Below are 6,000 nucleotides of genomic sequence, written 5' to 3'. Positions count from 1 at the left end.
AATCTGGTATGTGATCTACTGTTAAACTACTTCTCACCCTTATACAAATTATAATAATTAAACTAGAACCTCTTTCAGCTTTAGCACTACACCAGATCCTGAATATGTAATGTTTGCCAGTTTTCAGGGTGTAAATACTCCCACCATGGCTGATTTCAAGCTACCAGTGTGACACCTCTGAACACACAGTTGCAAAGAGATGCACAGTATTACACCATTCTATAATATTTCCATCATACAGACACAATAAATATAAATAATTTCAAGAGCATAGATAATAGTTAAATGTAGTTAAGTAATTAGGAAGTTATGAGATTTTCTTTTTTAATTTGTTTTAAGTATAATTTAATTGTAATTTAATTTTTAATAAACATCTTTGTTTAACAACTGGCTTGCAAAATTCCTGAAAATTTAATCATCAGCTTTTATGGACCAGTCAAGTTGACTCACCACTGCATGAGATGATTCAGTGACACAGCTATCCTGTCAGCCGAACTGATGTCACCAAGGCAATATTGAGTAAAATTAGAATTTTTATTATCTATGGGAGATTTTTTTAACTCTCTCCATAGTCAAATTCCTGGAAACGGAGCTGTCACTTTCCTTTGTTCTTAGTAGCCATTCTCCCTTTACTGTCCTCAGAACAGTCCTTGTCCTTCTGAGAGGGAAAAAGATCATCGCTCTGCTCTGAAGAAATACAGGCCCTAAGTCTTCTCCATATTTATTTTCTGGTTTTTTGTTTATTGATTTTGTTTGTTTGTTTGTTTATTGGTATCTTATGGGGAGGATGAGGAGTTGCTTCTTTAACTTAAATATGAGGAATATGTAATTTTTTTAAATCACATGCTATATAAGTGAATTATGTCCAAGAGAAACATGTAAACTGTACCTGAACAAATGCTCGTCATGACAGCTTTGGGTTTCCTTGCTAGGTCAGGCAGTTCGGCTTCCTTTTGTGTGCGAGGGATCATCCAGTTATCTTCCAGACCTCACAGGCTCGTGTCAATAGCATAGTTTTCCACCCAAAGTTTGAGCTGACACAACTTCTTGTTTCAGATTGTCTCCTACCTACTTGATCTTCCAGAAAAAGATGAAGAGGAAGTGGAGCGAGCCCAGATCAACAGTTTTGACAGTCTCTGGGGAGAGACAGGTACCTGTCATGGACATCACTCTCTTCTCTCATGCGTGTGTTGTATTTGTGTGGAGCTGCTCTCTGCCATTTCCCACCCTGATTTTTTCTCTAGCATACCTTGGGCCTTTCTGATGGCTTTGGTACTGGAGACCATTCAGCCAAGTAAAAAGGCAAGCAGTTCCCTTTTTTAATCCTCTTTCCCTTTGGATTCTCCATACATTAACACCAGAGTCTCCCTTCAAACAAAACTTTCCCCCACTCTTATTCCTAATGTTTTTAAAAGACTGAAAGTTTCCTTACGATGTGCCAAACCAGAACAGAAAATAGTTGTGGCCTTTCTCTCTCTTTTTTTTTAATGTGATCCTCTTAACAGTTAGGAATATATATTTCTCCCATCAAAATAACTCTCTTCACCTGCAGTTGTGAACTAGGAAGTTAAATTTTTATCCACATCTCTGGCCTAACCAAGTGTTATCATGGCAGAGTGGTATCTGACACAATTAAACTGGCACATTATGAGTAAAGTCGCGCCCTGGATGCCAGCTAAAGGCACTACCCTATGAAGCTTAGCCCCGTGCAGCCCCTCTCGGTCTATAGCATAGTGCTTTCTGTATTCCTTGGTACTTACTACACACTCAGAAGCTCTTCCTTGTGACCTTCGCAGGAAGTGATTGTTGTCTTTACCCCAAGTCTAAACTGGAACATCTGGAGAAACATTAGTAACCTTGTATGTGTTTTTATGAAACTAGAGCAGTGAGAACTGTAGTGTCACCACAGGTATGTGCCATATTTGCCAGGAGAAGTAGACCCATAATGAGTTGGCCAGTTCAGGGAGAATATTTGACCAAACAAGAAGGGTATGTGTTCTGGTTAGAGTCACAGCGTTATTCAAAATAAAAGACACTCAGATTCACTTAAAATTTATAATTCCCTATTGAACTGTGATGTTTCCACCCGTGGCAAAAATCTTGTATAGGTTTCATGCTTCTTTAACATCCTGTAGAATGGCCCAAAGCCCAGGAATCTGCTTCTCAAACAGTCCCTCCCTCTGAAAGAGCCAAAGGGAGCAGATGCCAGGCAGCTGCAGCTTAAGACCCTGTGACAGATTAAAGGAAAATGTGCAGCTGGAAACAGCTGCTGTCTCTGGGACCCCACCCTGAGGGAGCCAGAGAACAGACTGTGGGGAAGAGACTGGCCTGGACACCAGCAGTTCTGGAGGATGCATATTGTAACCTAGCGCTGCAGAAGCGACACGTTGGTTTACCACTCCCATCAAGAAAGCTTTCCCTGGCACAGCATTGCCACAGCTCCCAACAGACTCCTGTCGTCGGGCCATGCACATGTAACCATGGGGAGGGCAAAAAAAAAAATAAGGAGTGGTCCAGCAGTGCTGATGGACAGACATCACAGGCTCATACAGTGATAGATATCAAACATTCTAGTGCCGTACACTGGTGCTGATGGACAGACATCACAGGCTCACAGTGATACATGTCAGACACTCCAGTGCCATACTGAATTCCTTAAAACTGTTCGGGAAGTGTGTGGGCTAAGTAGAAGACATTTTTATTGATATGAATTTCTTATTAGAATAAAACTTTATGGTCTCAGGACTTTTAAAACATGTCATGCTTTAAACTGTGCAGTAAAGCTCGTTCCATTGTCTTACATACGTATCATATCTCAAGATTGTAAAAAATCAAAGCTTCATGTCATTTTGCTTATAATCAGAATCGTGTTATGTTTAACCTGCTATTTATATGAAATAATTTCAGCATTATAAACATAAAGTGCTATTTAAATCTGAGTTAGAATGAAATGTATTTGTAATATAATTTATAGATCTATAAAAAGTTATTTGACCTCAGAAAAATTTCTGGGAAACAATGTCACTGCTATATAAAAATGTCCCGACAACCCACTACGAGCATAGAATAGACTCCAAGTTGCTTTTCTGTCCATAGTGATGGATTCACTAAGTACACGTGTTCCTTTCTAACCTGTAGCATATAAATCATTTATAATTGATAAACACCCATTGAACTGTAATGTTTCCTCCAATGGCAAAATCTTATATGTTTCCCTCATGTAGAGCATGCAGGGCTATGACCTGCAGTCAGCTGGTTGGCATCTCACATCTGCAACCCTCGCCTAAACAACATAATTTGTACCTGAGGAAAATACCATAGTTATTTATTACGTTTCCAACAATCTGTATCACTTACTATATTGAATCTGACACTACTAACTCTAAGAAACTATATAACCATTATATTATGTGCCACTACAAAATAAAAAAAAACTCTGCCTATTAAACTAACACAATTCTTTATTGTCACATCAGTTGCAAGATGCATTCTCATTTCAGACATAGTAAAATGTGAAGGAGAAAAAGTGCATCTTAGAATATGAAATATGTCTCAGCGTATAGGGAAATAGTCATTGAGATATAACTTTTACATATTTGATGTTCTGAAAGCAGATCATTAAAATATCCTAGTTGCCTTTGTCCTGCTTTTGCAGCCTCTTTATCCTTTCAGATGGTATCTTCCTACATCCAGCTTTCCCCAGCTGGCTGACCCCATCGCATCCCCTAGGGTTTTCACAGACTTCTTATGGAACAACACAGAAGCAATTAAGGTGACGAGATCATTCACTATCCCCTCCTCTCCTGTCTTATGGGCACAGACTTAGACCAGCATTAAAAGCTTCTAGCAACTCTGGAGGGCCTGAGCCATCCCATAGCCCAAAAGAAGCGAGAGTTCACAAAATAAACAAGATGCTCTCAATTCATGCCCTCATTATCTCTTGTCTAGATTTTTGCAGCTACCTTGTAGCGGATCTTTTTGTCTCTAGCCTCACTTTTTTGTGATTCATCTCCCAGACTTCAGCCAAAGTGATCTTTCTGAGCCACAGTCTGTTCGTGTCACTTTCCTGCTTACCACCTGTAGCAATAATTAAGTTGTTTAAGGTAGCATAAAAAGTCCAGTCGTGATGTCTGGCCTCATCTATTACCTGTCTTCTCCAGTAACTCCAGTAAAAAATAAGTATGCTGTTTCCCATCTTCTTCCCTTTATACACATGCTCTCCCTTGCCCTCGCATACCTATAAGTCTCCTGTTTCTCTTAGAGCATTCTAGCTCAGATTGTCATGTCTTCCTGGAGACCTTCTCAGACACTTCTTCCTTTCTGCCACCTCCATACTACCAGCCTCCATGGGCTTATCTCTGTTGTGCATGTCATGCTGTATAATAATATATTTATTTGTCTATCATCCTTACTTAACCATGAGTTCTTTGAGAGCAGAGACAGTGTCTGACAAATAGCTCCATAAATGTTTAATTGATATTGTTTTGGATAGCAGTAATCAGTTTATGTCTTTCCAACCACCTCCTTCCTGTTGGTCTTAAATGACCTATTTGCTATATTCTTTCAAGGTTGAAAATAGAAAAACAAAAGAACCATTTGCTTCACTGCGTTCTAATAAGTGTCAGCATCCCATCCAAGCAGACTTTGGCTATTTCCCCATCTGTAAGCTGCACCCTGTCTGCCTCTTCAAACTCCTTAGATGTTTCCATCTGAAAAAGGACCATTTGTGTCAGATAATCTCATCAGATGCTGACAGGCTAGGGAATAAATTCTGTTACTGGTCTCTCAGGAAGAGATTTGGCTCTAAATCGCTATTTGCTCTAAGAATCAGTTTGTTGTTTTACAGAACTGGCTTTACCTTAATCTTTTTTTTTTTCCCCAAAAAAGTTTTAACAGTTTTTGATAAGGCTTCTGTAAAATCCAGCCAAAGCAACTCCTTGCTCTTGGATTTAGAAAAACCCAGATTCCATTTTATATAGTTGTGTTGCCCTGAGATGAAATTGGCCAGCTGTGTTAATGACCATGTGCAGCTATCAGCCAGAGACTCCTGCCAGATTACATCATAATCTAAGCAATAGAGAAGATGTAACAAAGAAAAAGTCCAAATGGAACATTCTCCCTCACGTAAGTTTGTTGTCCAGTGGGGTGAAATGGGCCAGTCAGAGCAACATAATTCCAGATTAGAGTGGACAGTATAACTTTAGCTTTCAAGATGGGCACTGGTCGTGCATTTTCAAGTGTGTTCTGTTCTGTGTTCTCTCAGCATCGTTGCTGAGATACTCGATTCTGAGATACTGTCTGTATTTCCTCCAGGGCACTATAAATTATTTTGAGAAGAAGAATGTGTTTGCCCCTTTCCCCCCATACACAGGATATTAAAAGGGAAGTTTGCAGCAACCCTATCACCTAGTAGCTACTTTAAATAGAATCAGAACATGGAAGTTAGAAATTTTCCAGATCATTTGTTTTACATACCAACAAGGTGACTCTTGTTCCTAATAAACATACGACCCATTCAAGTCCCCTGCCCCCAGCCCAGCTTTACGGAGCTGTAATTGACATGTAACATTGTATAAGTTTAAGATGTACAACATGATGACTTCCAGTCAAGTTCTTAAACTGCTCTTGTGTTCTGACCCAAGAACTAAAGTGTTTTGTTTTGTTTTTCCTGAACTATTAGGAATATAAACTTGAGAAAGAGGAAAGATCACTGATTTAAAGAATAAGAGACAAACTTCTTCGTCGAGTAAATAATCAGACCCATCACTACCTGTACTCATTCATTCAGGGCTTAAAAATGACCCTCACTCAGATAAGACCAAGACTTCTCCTTTCTATGATACCTCACCTATGTGTACCTGCCCGATGTTATCTTTTTCCGATTTGTCATTGGAGTAGGTGGCCATAATAAAGGAAGAACACGCAGACTACCACATCAGTTTTCCAAGTTAATTTGGGGAAAAGTTCCCTATCCTCTTTATCTTCTAACAGTGTTTACCA

General features: G+C 39.3%; 1 protein-coding gene across 1 annotated transcript in view; it reads left to right on the top strand.

Annotated features, from left to right (window-relative positions):
- TANC2 (tetratricopeptide repeat, ankyrin repeat and coiled-coil containing 2) overlaps nt 1-6,000 on the top strand; it is a 264,506-nt gene that overhangs the window by 236,553 nt on the left and 21,953 nt on the right. The window lies entirely within an intron of this gene.

The sequence above is a fragment of the Pteropus vampyrus genome, unplaced genomic scaffold (assembly GCF_000151845.1).
Source record: "Pteropus vampyrus isolate Shadow unplaced genomic scaffold, Pvam_2.0 Scaffold143, whole genome shotgun sequence".
NCBI lineage: Eukaryota > Metazoa > Chordata > Mammalia > Chiroptera > Pteropodidae > Pteropus > Pteropus vampyrus.
Note: the sequence above shows the minus strand (reverse complement) of the source record. Positions and strands in the feature narration are given on the sequence as shown.